Genomic DNA, 20592 nt, shown 5'->3' on the forward strand with positions numbered 1-20592 from the left:
GGACTGCCCCAAGAGCAAGACCTGCAACCTCTGCGGACTGGCAGCCCACAGCTACAAGGACTGCCCCCAGAGGGAGAGAACATGGGCATCTGTGGCAGCGAGAGCACCGAAGCCAGCCCCAGCTCCGGAGCCAACACCACGGATGGCCAAGCCGACCAAGGAGGGTAAGAAGGCGAAAGCCACCACCCCTGCCCCGTCCCGCCCCTCCCCTGCCCCTCCCGCCCCATCCCCTGCCCCTCCCGCCCCATCTCCTGCCCCATCCCGCCCCACCCCTGCCCCATCCCGTCCCACCCCTGCCCCATCCCGTCCCACCCCTGCCCCTCCTGCCCCATCCCGTCCCACCCCTGCCCCTCCTGCCCCATCCCGTCCCACCCCCGCCCCTCCTGCCCCATCCCGCCCCACCCCTGCCCCCCGTACCCCACCCCGGCCCACCCCGGCCCCCCGTACCCCACCCCGGCCCACCCCTGCCCCGTCCTCCCCTGCCCGGCCCACCCCTGCCCCGTCCTCCCCTGCCCGGCCCACCCCTGCCCCGTCCTCCCCTGCCCGGGCACTCTCTCCTGCCCCCCGCCCCACCCAGCCTCCTTTCTCTCCTGGCCCAGCAGCACCTAACCCCCCTCCAGCTGCTGGTGCCCGCCCTTCGGAGGACTTTCCTGTGCTTCCTCCCCCAGGTACCATACAGAGGAAGAGGAAAGGAAGGGACAACGTATCAGAAGAGTCCCACAAAAGAAAGATAATCGAGACCTGCGAGACCCCTCAAGCTTCAGATGAGGAGGAGGAGATGGAGCAGGTCTGCGAGAGCCTTGAGGCTTCAGAAGGAGAGGAGGTGATGGAGCAAGCCCAAGTGGAGCAGGTCCAAGCAGAGCCAGTCCAAGCTCAATCTATGGAGGAGCTGCTGCAGGACCCAGAGGTTAAGAAAATCCTGGACACTCCGTCCAACACGGTCTACGACGAGTTCTTGGAAGGGCGCTACGAGAAGCCACAGGAGCCGACAGGCGCCAGAGAAGAGGACCCGTCCGACCAGACTGGTAACTAGTATCAGAACTAACCTCTCTTTTTATTCCCATGGCTGATCTCAACATCTTCTGCATTAATGTGAGGAGTATTAGAGCTTGGTTTAGATTTCAGACTGTTCTTACGTTCTTAGATTCCCAGAGGTGTGATGTTTACATGTTGCAGGAATGTGCTTTGTCTGCTTCTAGGTCTTACAACCATCTGGCCAGGCAGTGGCCTCACGGCCCTTCCTACTGGTCTGGTGGGGGCGACAATAGGTCTGCGGGGGTGGCCATCCTGATCAGGGGAGGTAACTTTGCACTTGATTCCGTCCGGGAGCTCGTCTGTGGCAGACTTCTTGTCGCAGACGGTTCCTGGGCGGGGGAGCCAGTGCGGCTCATCAACGTGTATGCCTCCCCTGAGAGGGATGTCCGACTGGAGGTTCTCCAGGCCCTGCGGGCTGAACTCGCCACCACTAGGGCAGTAGTGTTGGGTGGTGACTTCAACTGCCCCATTGAGGTGGACGGGCGCAGTTCTGGCACATCCGCCAACCTGGACGTGACGTCTAAACTGCTGATTGAGATGGTGACGGAGGCATCCTTGCAGGACGTTGTCGGGTCCATCGGGAACGGCTCCGTAAACTATACGTGGAGCCGCCCCGATGGCTCGCTCCGTTCTCGGATAGACTTCATCTTCACTTCGAGAGCAGTCAGAAAGGTGTCGTACTCTATGGTCCCCTGCTTCTTCTCTGACCACAGGGCCATTCGATTCCGGGGGACTCTGGGCCATGGATTCCCACCTGGCCCGGGCTCCTGGAAGTTGAATTGTGCCCTGTTGGAGCAGAGGGAGGTCATGGAGGAACTTAGGGATGCTTACCTTGTATGGCGAAATGACAAATGTCTGTTCAAGTGCATCAGCGATTGGTGGGAATATGTTAAAGTCGAATTCCGTTGTTTCTTTCAGGCAAAAGGCAGACAACAGGCGTGTGCGAAGAAGTGGGACTTGAGGAAACTGCAGCGCGAGCTGCGGTCCCTGCAGGACCTGCTCCAGTGTGGCTGGGACGTCAGGGAGGAGCTGGAGGAGACCAAAAAGAGCTTGAAAAGGCACTTTGAGGAGGAATCCAAGCGAATCGTCTTTCGTTCCAAGGTGGAGAACCTGGAGAAGGGTGAGAAATGTAACTCTTTCTTTTTCAGGAAGCTCCATGCCGGCCACACGCCCCTGACTGAGCTACGAGATGAGACCGGACACATGAGGAGCGGCAAGGAGGAAGTGATGGGGGTCGTCCACGACTTCTACAGCAACCTCTACGCCCCCAAGTCATCCGACCCCGAAGCCGCCGAGAGGTTCCTGTCAGGTGTCACTAACGTTGTTGATCCCGCAGGTGCGGCGGCTATGGACGATCCCTTGACGGTGGGGGAGCTGCTCTCTGCCGCTAAATCCTTTAAGCCCGGCAGGACCCCGGGCAGTGACGGTCTCCCGGCCGAGCTCTACGTAGCGCTGGGTGACCTGATCTGTCCGGACCTGTTGGAGGTGTACGAGGAGATGGTGGTGGGGGGCAGAATGCCTCCGTCGTTGAGGGAAGGGATGATCACGATCTTGTATAAGCGGAAGGGGGAGAGGTGTGACCTGAAAAACTGGCGTCCCATCTCTCTCCTGAACGTGGACTACAAGATCCTCGCCAAGGTGCTGGCCAACAGGCTGAAACCTGTCATGGGGCAGATCGTCCATCCGGACCAGACCTGCAGCATTCCTGGCCGCAGGATTGCCGACAGCCTTGCCCTTGTGAGAGACACGGTCCATTACATCCAGGACCGCGGGGGCCGCGCCGCCCTGGTCAGCTTAGATCAGGAGAAGGCGTTCGACCGTGTCTCCCACGCATTCATGGACAGGGTTTTGCGCAGGCTGGGTCTGGGGAAGATGTTTTGCTCTTTTGTTAACGTTATGTATTTTGACATTTACAGCACGGTGTTGGTGAACGGCTGGAAGACTGACCCCTTTCCTATTCTTTCAGGGGTTAGACAAGGCTGCCCTCTTTCACCTCTCCTTTTTGTTTGTGTTATAGAGCTCTTCGCTGAGACTATCCGGCAGAATGGAGAGATCAGAGGGATCACCGCACCAGGACCAGATCGCCACGAGGTCAAGTGCTCGCTCTACATGGACGACGTGACCGTCTTCTGCGCTGACCAGCGTTCGGTGACTGCACTCGTCCAGACCTGCGAGGACTTCGGCAGAGCTTCGGGGGCAAAAGTCAACTGCGGGAAGTCGGAGGCCATGCTCTTCGGGGAGTGGCACCTGGCTTCTTCCGCCCCCTTCCCCTTTACTATTAAGCCGGACTTCATTCAAATTCTTGGAGTCTGGTTCGGGAAGGAAGGAGCGGCCCTTAAGTCTTGGCAAGACCGACTAGGAAGGATAAACTCGAAGATCGGACTGTGGAGCTCCAGAAAGCTCACGATGGAAGGCAAGGCACTTGTCCTGCGGAGTGAAGTTTTGCCTGTGCTCCAATATACCGCACAGGCCTGGCCTCCCCATACCACCGTTTGCAAGGCCATCACCCGGACAGTGTTTGGCTTCGTCTGGGGCAAAATGGACAGAGTCAAGAGGACCGTGATGTACAAGGAACCCCGCAAGGGTGGGAAGGGAATACCCGACATCCCCGCTCTGCTGAGGGCCTCCTTTGCATGTGTCACGGTGCAGCGGACTCTTGTAGAAAAGACTGGCTCAGCGGGCAGGTCCATGTCTCGCTTGCTTCTCATGCCCCTCTGGAGACAGCTGGGCTGGGACAAGTGGGACAGCTCCATCCCTTACAACTGGAACACTCCCTGGTTCTATGGGGATGTTGTCCGGTTTGTGAGGGAGCACCAGCTGGAAGGACTGAAACCAGACCTATGGAAGCCAAAGACAATCCACAAGCTCATCCGAGCTAAGGACTCGACCGAGCTGGTTCCGGGACTCCCCGCAGCCACTGCAGAGACAGTTTGGAACAATGTGGCCTCAAAGCGGCTTACCAATGGACACAAGGACTTGTCGTGGATGGCCGTCATGGGAGGTCTCTCTCTCAGGTCATTCATGCATGCCCGCAACCTGTGCAAGACCCGGTACTGCCCCCGTTGCCCCTACGTGGAGGAAACATCTTTCCACGTGTTTTGGCAGTGCCCCTTTGCACAGGGTCTGTTGGACGCCCTAGAACAGGAACTCAGAGACTCAGTGCCCAGGAGCTGCCTATCGTACCATTCGGTGCTTTACGGCCTGTTCCCTGGGACCTACGACGTGGAGGCCATCCAGGAGGCCTGGCGCCTTATGAACTGTTTTAAGGACGCAGTGTGGCTTGCCAGGAACCGCCTCGTGATCAACAGGGAAAACATGTCCGTCCGGGACTGCCGCAGGTTCATCAAGAACCTGCTTAGAGACTATTCCATCTTGGACAGCTCGGCCGTTGATGAGGAAGAAGAGGAGTGAAGACCCCTCTCCTTCTCCCATGTCTCCCTGAAGATACAGCCCAACAGTTTGGCCCTGTGATCCGCCCCCTCCCCACCCCCACATAGTCGCCCACACCCCTACCCCGATCACAGATTGTATTATTTGGTTTTTGTTTGATCTCTTGTGCCTTTATATTGCAGGATTGAGCTGAATGTTAGAGTAGCATGGTGTGCGATGTATAGCTTAGGGAACCTTTGCTGTGTATTGTACTATCATGCTTTGTGTGACTGTAATTTATTGTACGACTTGTAATGACTGAACGGAAAATAAAGCTCTTTCAATCAAAAAAATCTGTTCTTATCAGTTTAATATCTGATACGTCCCCTATCTGGGGACCATATATTAAATGGATTTTTGAGAACGGGGGCCGATTTCGAAGCTTGCTTCCGTCGCCCTATGCATTGACCCGATATGGCAGTATCTTCGGGTACAGTGCACCACCCCCTTACAGGGTTAAAAAGAAAGATTCCTACTTTCATTGCTACCTGCTTGCTGGCTAGCCAGCTAGCCAGCCCTGTGGGCCTTGCTGCTGCTGCAGCCAAAAAACAAAAGGTGGTGCTGCTGCTGCTTCTGCTGCTTCTGCTTCTGCTTGTGTCTGGCCGCTGTTGGAGCGTCCAGGCACAGGACTTCTGCTGCTGCTGACTAAATGGCCTCCTTAATTGGATCATTTGAGTAGCCAGCACACCTGTGCAGGTACGGCATGACATGATAGGCAGCTGCCTTGATAGCGGGTGGGTGCTGAATGTTCCTAATTGACAAAATAAGATTAATGCTTATGAAGAAATATAAAATCTCATCCCTTCCCCAATATCGCGCCACACCCCTACCCCTTAATTCCCTGGTTGAACTTGATGGACATATGTCTTTTTTCGACCGTACTAACTATGTAACTATGTAACATAACATGGGGGGGGGGGGGGTCTCCTGGCTGTTCACACAGGTGTGTCATTGCTGACATTGACCATGCATTGCTTCTGTGGTATTGCAAAGGCAAAGACAAATGCTTCCAGCCATCCATTGCACTAATGGATTGGTCATCAGCTGGCTGTCTATGTCCCGCATCAATATAGACCAAAGTACAGAGGGTTAGGCTATGCTATTGTGCACCTACCTGATGCATCAGAAGGTGCGAGGCCCTTGCTAAATTCTGTGCACAGACTTTGAGATCTATACTTTAGACTGTATCTAAACCTGCTCCAACATGGACTGACATTCTGGCCTACTTTCAGCCGATGCGACTTGTCTGTCGCTGAACAGTCGCTTTTTATGTATTCAGCACCTATGTATAATGTTGTAAAAATGCTCTAGAAGCTAAAGTCGCAGAAATGTCACACATATTTGGCCTGCAACTTTCTGTGCGACAAATTCAGACAGGAAAAATCAGTATAAATCCTTAGAAAATTATCCCCCAGTGTCTCCATCTGCTGGTGGTATTGAATAAGCATTGCTGCACTGATGGGGTATGCATTAGACGAAAAAAAAGAAGAAAAAGAAGAATAATACGCCCAGAAAAGAGGCGAAAAGGAGAAAAACGTAAAAAAACGTGAAAAAAAAGTAAGAGGAAGAGAAGGGAAAAAAAGGTGGAAATGGGTTTAAAAGTGATTTCGGCGGAGAAATATATATATATATATATATATATATATATATATATATATATATATATATATACGCGCACACACACACATATATATAAACGTATTCTCCGTTGAGATATTGCAGCCGCTGCTGTGTCCAGGCCCAGGAGCCTTAGCACTGTGCTGTGATGTCACTCAATACCACTGACATCACTAGGTGTAAACAACATCTCTCCTTTGCTGTGTATGTGACTATGGAGCTGTTTGGTGATGTTGTCTATTATGGCCTTCATAGAAGCAACAGGAGATTGTTGCATCCATCTAGAACCCTCAGAACTACAGTGCTATGATGTCACTCACTTCCACAGGCCTTGCAGAGTGTAAACAACAACAACCCAGCTTTGTTGTGTATGTAACCATAGGGATTTGTGATGTCACCTAGAACCTTCACAGCAGCGACAGCTTTATGAGGAGCATCAGCACTGCTCTGCCTGAGCAGAACCATCACCGCCATAGGTTGTCAAATAACCCGGGTTTAACCCACACAGGTAAGTCCAATGGGGTGCAGGCATGTCCTCTATGCTTACAGCTTCCCGTGGGTGTTGGTTTGATACCGTTTGGGGACAGCCAAGGAGGCATCTGCAGGCAACAAAGGTAGGTGTGTGCTTGTGTGTGTGTTTCCTATGCAGATCCTAAGCCCAGTGTCACATGCAAGTAGGAGGAGTAAGAAGGGTTCCTGGCAAATCCGGGTTATGGATTGCATTTAAAAAGGCCCCGTGGGAGTGCAATGGGCCCCTGTCTTGCTGCTTAGCAATAATGGTATGGGTTTAGGTTCTGCTGTGTGTACTGGTGGTTGACTGCCCCCCAGCCCAGAGTGTGCATGGAAAATTGTCTGGCAGCCTCCCTGACAGCAAGCAGTGATAGTGCCCATGAAGGGCACCTTGTTGGGCCCGCCCCTTTCACGGTTATCGCTTCTCGGCCTTTTGGCTAAGATCAAGTGTAGTATCTGTTCTTATCAGTTTAATATCTGATACGTCCCCTATCTGGGGACCATATATTAAATGGATTTTTGAGAACGGGGGCCGATTTCGAAGCTTGCTTCCGTCGCCCTATGCATTGACCCGATATGGCAGTATCTTCGGGTACAGTGCACCACCCCCTTACAGGGTTAAAAAGAAAGATTCCTACTTTCATTGCTACCTGCTTGCTGGCTAGCCAGCTAGCCAGCCCTGTGGGCCTTGCTGCTGCTGCAGCCAAAAATCAAAAGGTGGTGCTGCTGCTGCTTCTGCTGCTTCTGCTTCTGCTTGTGTCTGGCCGCTGTTGGAGCGTCCAGGCACAGGACTTCTGCTGCTGCTGACTAAATGGCCTCCTTAATTGGATCATTTGAGTAGCCAGCACACCTGTGCAGGTAGGGCATGACATGATAGGCAGCTGCCTTGATAGCGGGTGGGTGCTGAATGTTCCTAATTGACAAAATAAGATTAATGCTTATGAAGAAATATAAAATCTCATCCCTTCCCCAATATCGCGCCACACCCCTACCCCTTAATTCCCTGGTTGAACTTGATGGACATATGTCTTTTTTCGACCGTACTAACTATGTAACTATGTAACATAACATGGGGGGGGGGGGGGTCTCCTGGCTGTTCACACAGGTGTGTCATTGCTGTACATTGACCATGCATTGCTTCTGTGGTATTGCAAAGGCAAAGACAAATGCTTCCAGCCATCCATTGCACTAATGGATTGGTCATCAGCTGGCTGTCTATGTCCCGCATCAATATAGACCAAAGTACAGAGGGTTAGGCTATGCTATTGTGCACCTACCTGATGCATCAGAAGGTGCGAGGCCCTTGCTAAATTCTGTGCACAGACTTTGAGATCTATACTTTAGACTGTATCTAAACCTGCTCCAACATGGACTGACATTCTGGCCTACTTTCAGCCGATGCGACTTGTCTGTCGCTGAACAGTCGCTTTTTATGTATTCAGCACCTATGTATAATGTTGTAAAAATGCTCTAGAAGCTAAAGTCGCAGAAATGTCACACATATTTGGCCTGTAACTTTCTGTGCGACAAATTCAGACAGGAAAAATCAGTATAAATCCTTAGAAAATTATCCCCCAGTGTCTCCATCTGCTGGCGGTATTGAATAAGCATTGCTGCACTGATGGGGTATGCATTAGACGGAAAAAAAGAAGAAAAAGAAGAATAATACGCCCAGAAAAGAGGCGAAAAGGAGAAAAACGTAAAAAAACGTGAAAAAAAAGTAAGAGGAAGAGAAGGGAAAAAAAGGTGGAAATGGGTTTAAAAGTGATTTCGGCGGAGAAATATATATATATATATATATATATATATATATATACGCGCACACACACACATATATATAAACGTATTCTCCGTTGAGATATTGCAGCCGCTGCTGTGTCCAGGCCCAGGAGCCTTAGCACTGTGCTGTGATGTCACTCAATACCACTGACATCACTAGGTGTAAACAACATCTCTCCTTTGCTGTGTATGTGACTATGGAGCTGTTTGGTGATGTCGTCTATTATGGCCTTCATAGAAGCAACAGGAGATTGTTGCATCCATCTAGAACCCTCAGAACTACAGTGCTATGATGTCACTCACTTCCACAGGCCTTGCAGAGTGTAAACAACAACAACCCAGCTTTGTTGTGTATGTAACCATAGGGATTTGTGATGTCACCTAGAACCTTCACAGCAGCGACAGCTTTATGAGGAGCATCAGCACTGCTCTGCCTGAGCAGAACCATCACCGCCATAGGTTGTCAAATAACCCGGGTTTAACCCACACAGGTAAGTCCAATGGGGTGCAGGCATGTCCTCTATGCTTACAGCTTCCCGTGGGTGTTGGTTTGATACCGTTTGGGGACAGCCAAGGAGGCATCTGCAGGCAACAAAGGTAGGTGTGTGCTTGTGTGTGTGTTTCCTATGCAGATCCTAAGCCCAGTGTCACATGCAAGTAGGAGGAGTAAGAAGGGTTCCTGGCAAATCCGGGTTATGGATTGCATTTAAAAAGGCCCCGTGGGAGTGCAATGGGCCCCTGTCTTGCTGCTTAGCAATAATGGTATGGGTTTAGGTTCTGCTGTGTGTACTAGTGGTTGACTGCCCCCCAGCCCAGAGTGTGCATGGAAAATTGTCTGGCAGCCTCCCTGACAGCAAGCAGTGATAGTGCCCATGAAGGGCACCTTGTTGGGCCCGCCCCTTTCACGGTTATCGCTTCTCGGCCTTTTGGCTAAGATCAAGTGTAGTATCTGTTCTTATCAGTTTAATATCTGATACGTCCCCTATCTGGGGACCATATATTAAATGGATTTTTGAGAACGGGGGCCGATTTCGAAGCTTGCTTCCGTCGCCCTATGCATTGACCCGATATGGCAGTATCTTCGGGTACAGTGCACCACCCCCTTACAGGGTTAAAAAGAAAGATTCCTACTTTCACTGCTACCTGCTTGCTGGCTAGCCAGCTAGCCAGCCCTGTGGGCCTTGCTGCTGCTGCAGCCAAAAAACAAAAGGTGGTGCTGCTGCTGCTTCTGCTGCTTCTGCTTCTGCTTGTGTCTGGCCGCTGTTGGAGCGTCCAGGCACAGGACTTCTGCTGCTGCTGACTAAATGGCCTCCTTAATTGGATCATTTGAGTAGCCAGCACACCTGTGCAGGTAGGGCATGACATGATAGGCAGCTGCCTTGATAGCGGGTGGGTGCTGAATGTTCCTAATTGACAAAATAAGATTAATGCTTATGAAGAAATATAAAATCTCATCCCTTCCCCAATATCACGCCACACCCCTACCCCTTAATTCCCTGGTTGAACTTGATGGACATATGTCTTTTTTCGACCGTACTAACTATGTAACTATGTAACATAACATGGGGGGGGGGGGGGGTCTCCTGGCTGTTCACACAGGTGTGTCATTGCTGTACATTGACCATGCATTGCTTCTGTGGTATTGCAAAGGCAAAGACAAATGCTTCCAGCCATCCATTGCACTAATGGATTGGTCATCAGCTGGCTGTCTATGTCCCGCATCAATATAGACCAAAGTACAGAGGGTTAGGCTATGCTATTGTGCACCTACCTGATGCATCAGAAGGTGCGAGGCCCTTGCTAAATTCTGTGCACAGACTTTGAGATCTATACTTTAGACTGTATCTAAACCTGCTCCAACATCGACTGACATTCTGGCCTACTTTCAGCCGATGCGACTTGTCTGTCGCTGAACAGTCGCTTTTTATGTATTCAGCACCTATGTATAATGTTGTAAAAATGCTCTAGAAGCTAAAGTCGCAGAAATGTCACACATATTTGGCCTGTAACTTTCTGTGCGACAAATTCAGACAGGAAAAATCAGTATAAATCCTTAGAAAATTATCCCCCAGTGTCTCCATCTGCTGGCGGTATTGAATAAGCATTGCTGCACTGATGGGGTATGCATTAGACGAAAAAAAAGAAGAAAAAGAAGAATAATACGCCCAGAAAAGAGGCGAAAAGGAGAAAAACGTAAAAAAACGTGAAAAAAAAGTAAGAGGAAGAGAAGGGAAAAAAAGGTGGAAATGGGTTTAAAAGTGATTTCGGCGGAGAAATATATATATATATATATATATATATATATATATATATATATATATATATATATACGCGCACACACACACATATATATAAACGTATTCTCCGTTGAGATATTGCAGCCGCTGCTGTGTCCAGGCCCAGGAGCCTTAGCACTGTGCTGTGATGTCACTCAATACCACTGACATCACTAGGTGTAAACAACATCTCTCCTTTGCTGTGTATGTGACTATGGAGCTGTTTGGTGATGTCGTCTATTATGGCCTTCATAGAAGCAACAGGAGATTGTTGCATCCATCTAGAACCCTCAGAACTACAGTGCTATGATGTCACTCACTTCCACAGGCCTTGCAGAGTGTAAACAACAACAACCCAGCTTTGTTGTGTATGTAACCATAGGGATTTGTGATGTCACCTAGAACCTTCACAGCAGCGACAGCTTTATGAGGAGCATCAGCACTGCTCTGCCTGAGCAGAACCATCACCGCCATAGGTTGTCAAATAACCCGGGTTTAACCCACACAGGTAAGTCCAATGGGGTGCAGGCATGTCCTCTATGCTTACAGCTTCCCGTGGGTGTTGGTTTGATACCGTTTGGGGACAGCCAAGGAGGCATCTGCAGGCAACAAAGGTAGGTGTGTGCTTGTGTGTGTGTTTCCTATGCAGATCCTAAGCCCAGTGTCACATGCAAGTAGGAGGAGTAAGAAGGGTTCCTGGCAAATCCGGGTTATGGATTGCATTTAAAAAGGCCCCGTGGGAGTGCAATGGGCCCCTGTCTTGCTGCTTAGCAATAATGGTATGGGTTTAGGTTCTGCTGTGTGTACTAGTGGTTGACTGCCCCCCAGCCCAGAGTGTGCATGGAAAATTGTCTGGCAGCCTCCCTGACAGCAAGCAGTGATAGTGCCCATGAAGGGCACCTTGTTGGGCCCGCCCCTTTCACGGTTATCGCTTCTCGGCCTTTTGGCTAAGATCAAGTGTAGTATCTGTTCTTATCAGTTTAATATCTGATACGTCCCCTATCTGGGGACCATATATTAAATGGATTTTTGAGAACGGGGGCCGATTTCGAAGCTTGCTTCCGTCGCCCTATGCATTGACCCGATATGGCAGTATCTTCGGGTACAGTGCACCACCCCCTTACAGGGTTAAAAAGAAAGATTCCTACTTTCATTGCTACCTGCTTGCTGGCTAGCCAGCTAGCCAGCCCTGTGGGCCTTGCTGCTGCTGCAGCCAAAAAACAAAAGGTGGTGCTGCTGCTGCTTCTGCTGCTTCTGCTTCTGCTTGTGTCTGGCCGCTGTTGGAGCGTCCAGGCACAGGACTTCTGCTGCTGCTGACTAAATGGCCTCCTTAATTGGATCATTTGAGTAGCCAGCACACCTGTGCAGGTAGGGCATGACATGATAGGCAGCTGCCTTGATAGCGGGTGGGTGCTGAATGTTCCTAATTGACAAAATAAGATTAATGCTTATGAAGAAATATAAAATCTCATCCCTTCCCCAATATCACGCCACACCCCTACCCCTTAATTCCCTGGTTGAACTTGATGGACATATGTCTTTTTTCGACCGTACTAACTATGTAACTATGTAACATAACATGGGGGGGGGGGGGGGGTCTCCTGGCTGTTCACACAGGTGTGTCATTGCTGTACATTGACCATGCATTGCTTCTGTGGTATTGCAAAGGCAAAGACAAATGCTTCCAGCCATCCATTGCACTAATGGATTGGTCATCAGCTGGCTGTCTATGTCCCGCATCAATATAGACCAAAGTACAGAGGGTTAGGCTATGCTATTGTGCACCTACCTGATGCATCAGAAGGTGCGAGGCCCTTGCTAAATTCTGTGCACAGACTTTGAGATCTATACTTTAGACTGTATCTAAACCTGCTCCAACATGGACTGACATTCTGGCCTACTTTCAGCCGATGCGACTTGTCTGTCGCTGAACAGTCGCTTTTTATGTATTCAGCACCTATGTATAATGTTGTAAAAATGCTCTAGAAGCTAAAGTCGCAGAAATGTCACACATATTTGGCCTGCAACTTTCTGTGCGACAAATTCAGACAGGAAAAATCAGTATAAATCCTTAGAAAATTATCCCCCAGTGTCTCCATCTGCTGGCGGTATTGAATAAGCATTGCTGCACTGATGGGGTATGCATTAGACGAAAAAAAAGAAGAAAAAGAAGAATAATACGCCCAGAAAAGAGGCGAAAAGGAGAAAAACGTAAAAAAACGTGAAAAAAAAGTAAGAGGAAGAGAAGGGAAAAAAAGGTGGAAATGGGTTTAAAAGTGATTTCGGCGGAGAAATATATATATATATATATATATATATATATATATATATATACGCGCACACACACACATATATATAAACGTATTCTCCGTTGAGATATTGCAGCCGCTGCTGTGTCCAGGCCCAGGAGCCTTAGCACTGTGCTGTGATGTCACTCAATACCACTGACATCACTAGGTGTAAACAACATCTCTCCTTTGCTGTGTATGTGACTATGGAGCTGTTTGGTGATGTTGTCTATTATGGCCTTCATAGAAGCAACAGGAGATTGTTGCATCCATCTAGAACCCTCAGAACTACAGTGCTATGATGTCACTCACTTCCACAGGCCTTGCAGAGTGTAAACAACAACAACCCAGCTTTGTTGTGTATGTAACCATAGGGATTTGTGATGTCACCTAGAACCTTCACAGCAGCGACAGCTTTATGAGGAGCATCAGCACTGCTCTGCCTGAGCAGAACCATCACCGCCATAGGTTGTCAAATAACCCGGGTTTAACCCACACAGGTAAGTCCAATGGGGTGCAGGCATGTCCTCTATGCTTACAGCTTCCCGTGGGTGTTGGTTTGATACCGTTTGGGGACAGCCAAGGAGGCATGTGCAGGCAACAAAGGTAGGTGTGTGCTTGTGTGTGTGTTTCCTATGCAGATCCTAAGCCCAGTGTCACATGCAAGTAGGAGGAGTAAGAAGGGTTCCTGGCAAATCCGGGTTATGGATTGCATTTAAAAAGGCCCCGTGGGAGTGCAATGGGCCCCTGTCTTGCTGCTTAGCAATAATGGTATGGGTTTAGGTTCTGCTGTGTGTACTGGTGGTTGACTGCCCCCCAGCCCAGAGTGTGCATGGAAAATTGTCTGGCAGCCTCCCTGACAGCAAGCAGTGATAGTGCCCATGAAGGGCACCTTGTTGGGCCCGCCCCTTTCACGGTTATCGCTTCTCGGCCTTTTGGCTAAGATCAAGTGTAGTATCTGTTCTTATCAGTTTAATATCTGATACGTCCCCTATCTGGGGACCATATATTAAATGGATTTTTGAGAACGGGGGCCGATTTCGAAGCTTGCTTCCGTCGCCCTATGCATTGACCCGATATGGCAGTATCTTCGGGTACAGTGCACCACCCCCTTACAGGGTTAAAAAGAAAGATTCCTACTTTCATTGCTACCTGCTTGCTGGCTAGCCAGCTAGCCAGCCCTGTGGGCCTTGCTGCTGCTGCAGCCAAAAAACAAAAGGTGGTGCTGCTGCTGCTTCTGCTGCTTCTGCTTCTGCTTGTGTCTGGCCGCTGTTGGAGCGTCCAGGCACAGGACTTCTGCTGCTGCTGACTAAATGGCCTCCTTAATTGGATCATTTGAGTAGCCAGCACACCTGTGCAGGTACGGCATGACATGATAGGCAGCTGCCTTGATAGCGGGTGGGTGCTGAATGTTCCTAATTGACAAAATAAGATTAATGCTTATGAAGAAATATAAAATCTCATCCCTTCCCCAATATCGCGCCACACCCCTACCCCTTAATTCCCTGGTTGAACTTGATGGACATATGTCTTTTTTCGACCGTACTAACTATGTAACTATGTAACATAACATGGGGGGGGGGGGGGGGGTCTCCTGGCTGTTCACACAGGTGTGTCATTGCTGTACATTGACCATGCATTGCTTCTGTGGTATTGCAAAGGCAAAGACAAATGCTTCCAGCCATCCATTGCACTAATGGATTGGTCATCAGCTGGCTGTCTATGTCCCGCATCAATATAGACCAAAGTACAGAGGGTTAGGCTATGCTATTGTGCACCTACCTGATGCATCAGAAGGTGCGAGGCCCTTGCTAAATTCTGTGCACAGACTTTGAGATCTATACTTTAGACTGTATCTAAACCTGCTCCAACATGGACTGACATTCTGGCCTACTTTCAGCCGATGCGACTTGTCTGTCGCTGAACAGTCGCTTTTTATGTATTCAGCACCTATGTATAATGTTGTAAAAATGCTCTAGAAGCTAAAGTCGCAGAAATGTCACACATATTTGGCCTGCAACTTTCTGTGCGACAAATTCAGACAGGAAAAATCAGTATAAATCATCCTTAGAAAATTATCCCCCAGTGTCTCCATCTGCTGGCGGTATTGAATAAGCATTGCTGCACTGATGGGGTATGCATTAGACGAAAAAAAAGAAGAAAAAGAAGAATAATACGCCCAGAAAAGAGGCGAAAAGGAGAAAAACGTAAAAAAACGTGAAAAAAAAGTAAGAGGAAGAGAAGGGAAAAAAAGGTGGAAATGGGTTTAAAAGTGATTTCGGCGGAGAAATATATATATATATATATATATATATATATATATATATACGCGCACACACACACATATATATAAACGTATTCTCCGTTGAGATATTGCAGCCGCTGCTGTGTCCAGGCCCAGGAGCCTTAGCACTGTGCTGTGATGTCACTCAATACCACTGACATCACTAGGTGTAAACAACATCTCTCCTTTGCTGTGTATGTGACTATGGAGCTGTTTGGTGATGTTGTCTATTATGGCCTTCATAGAAGCAACAGGAGATTGTTGCATCCATCTAGAACCCTCAGAACTACAGTGCTATGATGTCACTCACTTCCACAGGCCTTGCAGAGTGTAAACAACAACAACCCAGCTTTGTTGTGTATGTAACCATAGGGATTTGTGATGTCACCTAGAACCTTCACAGCAGCGACAGCTTTATGAGGAGCATCAGCACTGCTCTGCCTGAGCAGAACCATCACCGCCATAGGTTGTCAAATAACCCGGGTTTAACCCACACAGGTAAGTCCAATGGGGTGCAGGCATGTCCTCTATGCTTACAGCTTCCCGTGGGTGTTGGTTTGATACCGTTTGGGGACAGCCAAGGAGGCATCTGCAGGCAACAAAGGTAGGTGTGTGCTTGTGTGTGTGTTTCCTATGCAGATCCTAAGCCCAGTGTCACATGCAAGTAGGAGGAGTAAGAAGGGTTCCTGGCAAATCCGGGTTATGGATTGCATTTAAAAAGGCCCCGTGGGAGTGCAATGGGCCCCTGTCTTGCTGCTTAGCAATAATGGTATGGGTTTAGGTTCTGCTGTGTGTACTGGTGGTTGACTGCCCCCCAGCCCAGAGTGTGCATGGAAAATTGTCTGGCAGCCTCCCTGACAGCAAGCAGTGATAGTGCCCATGAAGGGCACCTTGTTGGGCCCGCCCCTTTCACGGTTATCGCTTCTCGGCCTTTTGGCTAAGATCAAGTGTAGTATCTGTTCTTATCAGTTTAATATCTGATACGTCCCCTATCTGGGGACCATATATTAAATGGATTTTTGAGAACGGGGGCCGATTTCGAAGCTTGCTTCCGTCGCCCTATGCATTGACCCGATATGGCAGTATCTTCGGGTACAGTGCACCACCCCCTTACAGGGTTAAAAAGAAAGATTCCTACTTTCATTGCTACCTGCTTGCTGGCTAGCCAGCTAGCCAGCCCTGTGGGCCTTGCTGCTGCTGCAGCCAAAAAACAAAAGGTGGTGCTGCTGCTGCTTCTGCTGCTTCTGCTTCTGCTTGTGTCTGGCCGCTGTTGGAGCGTCCAGGCACAGGACTTCTGCTGCTGCTGACTAAATGGCCTCCTTAATTGGATCATTTGAGTAGCCAGCACACCTGTGCAGGTACGGCATGACATGATAGGCAGCTGCCTTGATAGCGGGTGGGTGCTGAATGTTCCTAATTGACAAAATAAGATTAATGCTTATGAAGAAATATAAAATCTCATCCCTTCCCCAATATCGCGCCACACCCCTACCCCTTAATTCCCTGGTTGAACTTGATGGACATATGTCTTTTTTCGACCGTACTAACTATGTAACTATGTAACATAACATGGGGGGGGGGGGGGGTCTCCTGGCTGTTCACACAGGTGTGTCATTGCTGTACATTGACCATGCATTGCTTCTGTGGTATTGCAAAGGCAAAGACAAATGCTTCCAGCCATCCATTGCACTAATGGATTGGTCATCAGCTGGCTGTCTATGTCCCGCATCAATATAGACCAAAGTACAGAGGGTTAGGCTATGCTATTGTGCACCTACCTGATGCATCAGAAGGTGCGAGGCCCTTGCTAAATTCTGTGCACAGACTTTGAGATCTATACTTTAGACTGTATCTAAACCTGCTCCAACATGGACTGACATTCTGGCCTACTTTCAGCCGATGCGACTTGTCTGTCGCTGAACAGTCGCTTTTTATGTATTCAGCACCTATGTATAATGTTGTAAAAATGCTCTAGAAGCTAAAGTCGCAGAAATGTCACACATATTTGGCCTGCAACTTTCTGTGCGACAAATTCAGACAGGAAAAATCAGTATAAATCCTTAGAAAATTATCCCCCAGTGTCTCCATCTGCTGGCGGTATTGAATAAGCATTGCTGCACTGATGGGGTATGCATTAGACGAAAAAAAAGAAGAAAAAGAAGAATAATACGCCCAGAAAAGAGGCGAAAAGGAGAAAAACGTAAAAAAAACGTGAAAAAAAAGTAAGAGGAAGAGAAGGGAAAAAAAGGTGGAAATGGGTTTAAAAGTGATTTCGGCGGAGAAATATATATATATATATATATATATATATATATATACGCGCACACACACACATATATATAAACGTATTCTCCGTTGAGATATTGCAGCCGCTGCTGTGTCCAGGCCCAGGAGCCTTAGCACTGTGCTGTGATGTCACTCAATACCACTGACATCACTAGGTGTAAACAACATCTCTCCTTTGCTGTGTATGTGACTATGGAGCTGTTTGGTGATGTTGTCTATTATGGCCTTCATAGAAGCAACAGGAGATTGTTGCATCCATCTAGAACCCTCAGAACTACAGTGCTATGATGTCACTCACTTCCACAGGCCTTGCAGAGTGTAAACAACAACAACCCAGCTTTGTTGTGTATGTAACCATAGGGATTTGTGATGTCACCTAGAACCTTCACAGCAGCGACAGCTTTATGAGGAGCATCAGCACTGCTCTGCCTGAGCAGAACCATCACCGCCATAGGTTGTCAAATAACCCGGGTTTAACCCACACAGGTAAGTCCAATGGGGTGCAGGCATGTCCTCTATGCTTACAGCTTCCCGTGGGTGTTGGTTTGATACCGTTTGGGGACAGCCAAGGAGGCATCTGCAGGCAACAAAGGTAGGTGTGTGCTTGTGTGTGTGTTTCCTATGCAGATCCTAAGCCCAGTGTCACATGCAAGTAGGAGGAGTAAGAAGGGTTCCTGGCAAATCCGGGTTATGGATTGCATTTAAAAAGGCCCCGTGGGAGTGCAATGGGCCCCTGTCTTGCTGCTTAGCAATAATGGTATGGGTTTAGGTTCTGCTGTGTGTACTGGTGGTTGACTGCCCCCCAGCCCAGAGTGTGCATGGAAAATTGTCTGGCAGCCTCCCTGACAGCAAGCAGTGATAGTGCCCATGAAGGGCACCTTGTTGGGCCCGCCCCTTTCACGGTTATCGCTTCTCGGCCTTTTGGCTAAGATCAAGTGTAGTATCTGTTCTTATCAGTTTAATATCTGATACGTCCCCTATCTGGGGACCATATATTAAATGGATTTTTGAGAACGGGGGCCGATTTCGAAGCTTGCTTCCGTCGCCCTATGCATTGACCCGATATGGCAGTATCTTCGGGTACAGTGCACCACCCCCTTACAGGGTTAAAAAGAAAGATTCCTACTTTCATTGCTACCTGCTTGCTGGCTAGCCAGCTAGCCAGCCCTGTGGGCCTTGCTGCTGCTGCAGCCAAAAAACAAAAGGTGGTGCTGCTGCTGCTTCTGCTTGTGTCTGGCCGCTGTTGGAGCGTCCAGGCACAGGACTTCTGCTGCTGCTGACTAAATGGCCTCCTTAATTGGATCATTTGAGTAGCCAGCACACCTGTGCAGGTAGGGCATGACATGATAGGCAGCTGCCTTGATAGCGGGTGGGTGCTGAATGTTCCTAATTGACAAAATAAGATTAATGCTTATGAAGAAATATAAAATCTCATCCCTTCCCCAATATCGCGCCACACCCCTACCCCTTAATTCCCTGGTTGAACTTGATGGACATATGTCTTTTTTCGACCGTACTAACTATGTAACTATGTAACATAACATGGGGGGGGGGGGGGGTCTCCTGGCTGTTCACACAGGTGTGTCATTGCTGTACATTGACCATGCATTGCTTCTGTGGTATTGCAAAGGCAAAGACAAATGCTTCCAGCCATCCATTGCACTAATGGATTGGTCATCAGCTGGCTGTCTATGTCCCGCATCAATATAGACCAAAGTACAGAGGGTTAGGCTATGCTATTGTGCACCTACCTGATGCATCAGAAGGTGCGAGGCCCTTGCTAAATTCTGTGCACAGACTTTGAGATCTATACTTTAGACTGTATCTAAACCTGCTCCAACATGGACTGACATTCTGGCCTACTTTCAGCCGATGCGACTTGTCTGTCGCTGAACAGTCGCTTTTTATGTATTCAGCACCTATGTATAATGTTGTAAAAATGCTCTAGAAGCTAAAGTCGCAGAAATGTCACACATATTTGGCCTGCAACTTTCTGTGCGACAAATTCAGACAGGAAAAATCAGTATAAATCCTTAGAAAATTATCCCCCAGTGTCTCCATCTGCTGGCGGTATTGAATAAGCATTGCTGCACTGATGGGGTATGCATTAGACGAAAAAAAAGAAGAAAAAGAAGAATAATACGCCCAGAAAAGAGGCGAAAAGGAGAAAAACGTAAAAAAACGTGAAAAAAAAGTAAGAGGAAGAGAAGGGAAAAAAAGGTGGAAATGGGTTTAAAAGTGATTTCGGCGGAGAAATATATATATATATATATATATATATATATATATATATATATACGCGCACACACACACATATATATAAACGTATTCTCCGTTGAGATATTGCAGCCGCTGCTGTGTCCAGGCCCAGGAGCCTTAGCACTGTGCTGTGATGTCACTCAATACCACTGACATCACTAGGTGTAAACAACATCTCTCCTTTGCTGTGTATGTGACTATGGAGCTGTTTGGTGATGTCGTCTATTATGGCCTTCATAGAAGCAACAGGAGATTGTTGCATCCATCTAGAACCCTCAGAACTACAGTGCTATGATGTCACTCACTTCCACAGGCCTTGCAGAGTGTAAACAACAACAACCCAGCTTTGTTGTGTATGTAACCATAGGGATTTGTGATGTCACCTAGAACCTTCACAGCAGCGACAGCTTTATGAGGAGCATCAGCACTGCTCTGCCTGAGCAGAACCATCACCGCCATAGGTTGTCAAATAACCCGGGTTTAACCCACACAGGTAAGTCCAATGGGGTGCAGGCATGTCCTCTATGCTTACAGCTTCCCGTGGGTGTTGGTTTGATACCGTTTGGGGACAGCCAAGGAGGCATCTGCAGGCAACAAAGGTAGGTGTGTGCTTGTGTGTGTGTTTCCTATGCAGATCCTAAGCCCAGTGTCACATGCAAGTAGGAGGAGTAAGAAGGGTTCCTGGCAAATCCGGGTTATGGATTGCATTTAAAAAGGCCCCGTGGGAGTGCAATGGGCCCCTGTCTTGCTGCTTAGCAATAATGGTATGGGTTTAGGTTCTGCTGTGTGTACTGGTGGTTGACTGCCCCCCAGCCCAGAGTGTGCATGG

General features: G+C 48.7%; 6 non-coding genes and 1 pseudogene across 6 annotated transcripts; all 7 read left to right on the forward strand.

The window, feature by feature from the left end:
- Positions 1-4737: 4737 nt before the first annotated feature.
- On the forward strand, positions 4738-4910 carry LOC130320809 (U2 spliceosomal RNA; annotated as a pseudogene).
- A 2098-nt stretch (positions 4911-7008) lies between these two features.
- Positions 7009-7199, forward strand: LOC130320695 (U2 spliceosomal RNA). The gene has a single exon (XR_008866552.1). It is a non-coding gene; the product is annotated as a U2 spliceosomal RNA (small nuclear RNA).
- A 2081-nt stretch (positions 7200-9280) lies between these two features.
- On the forward strand, positions 9281-9471 carry LOC130320696 (U2 spliceosomal RNA). The gene has a single exon (XR_008866553.1). It is a non-coding gene; the product is annotated as a U2 spliceosomal RNA (small nuclear RNA).
- A 2102-nt stretch (positions 9472-11573) lies between these two features.
- Positions 11574-11764, forward strand: LOC130320697 (U2 spliceosomal RNA). The gene has a single exon (XR_008866554.1). It is a non-coding gene; the product is annotated as a U2 spliceosomal RNA (small nuclear RNA).
- A 2089-nt stretch (positions 11765-13853) lies between these two features.
- LOC130320698 (U2 spliceosomal RNA) lies at positions 13854-14044 on the forward strand. Its single transcript, XR_008866555.1, has one exon. It is a non-coding gene; the product is annotated as a U2 spliceosomal RNA (small nuclear RNA).
- Positions 14045-16135: 2091 nt separating this feature from the next.
- Positions 16136-16326, forward strand: LOC130320699 (U2 spliceosomal RNA). Its single transcript, XR_008866556.1, has one exon. It is a non-coding gene; the product is annotated as a U2 spliceosomal RNA (small nuclear RNA).
- Positions 16327-18409: 2083 nt separating this feature from the next.
- Positions 18410-18600, forward strand: LOC130320701 (U2 spliceosomal RNA). Its single transcript, XR_008866558.1, has one exon. It is a non-coding gene; the product is annotated as a U2 spliceosomal RNA (small nuclear RNA).
- The last annotated feature ends 1992 nt before the right edge of the window (positions 18601-20592 follow it).

This window comes from Hyla sarda, unplaced genomic scaffold (assembly GCF_029499605.1).
Source record: "Hyla sarda isolate aHylSar1 unplaced genomic scaffold, aHylSar1.hap1 scaffold_222, whole genome shotgun sequence".
Lineage (NCBI taxonomy): Eukaryota > Metazoa > Chordata > Amphibia > Anura > Hylidae > Hyla > Hyla sarda.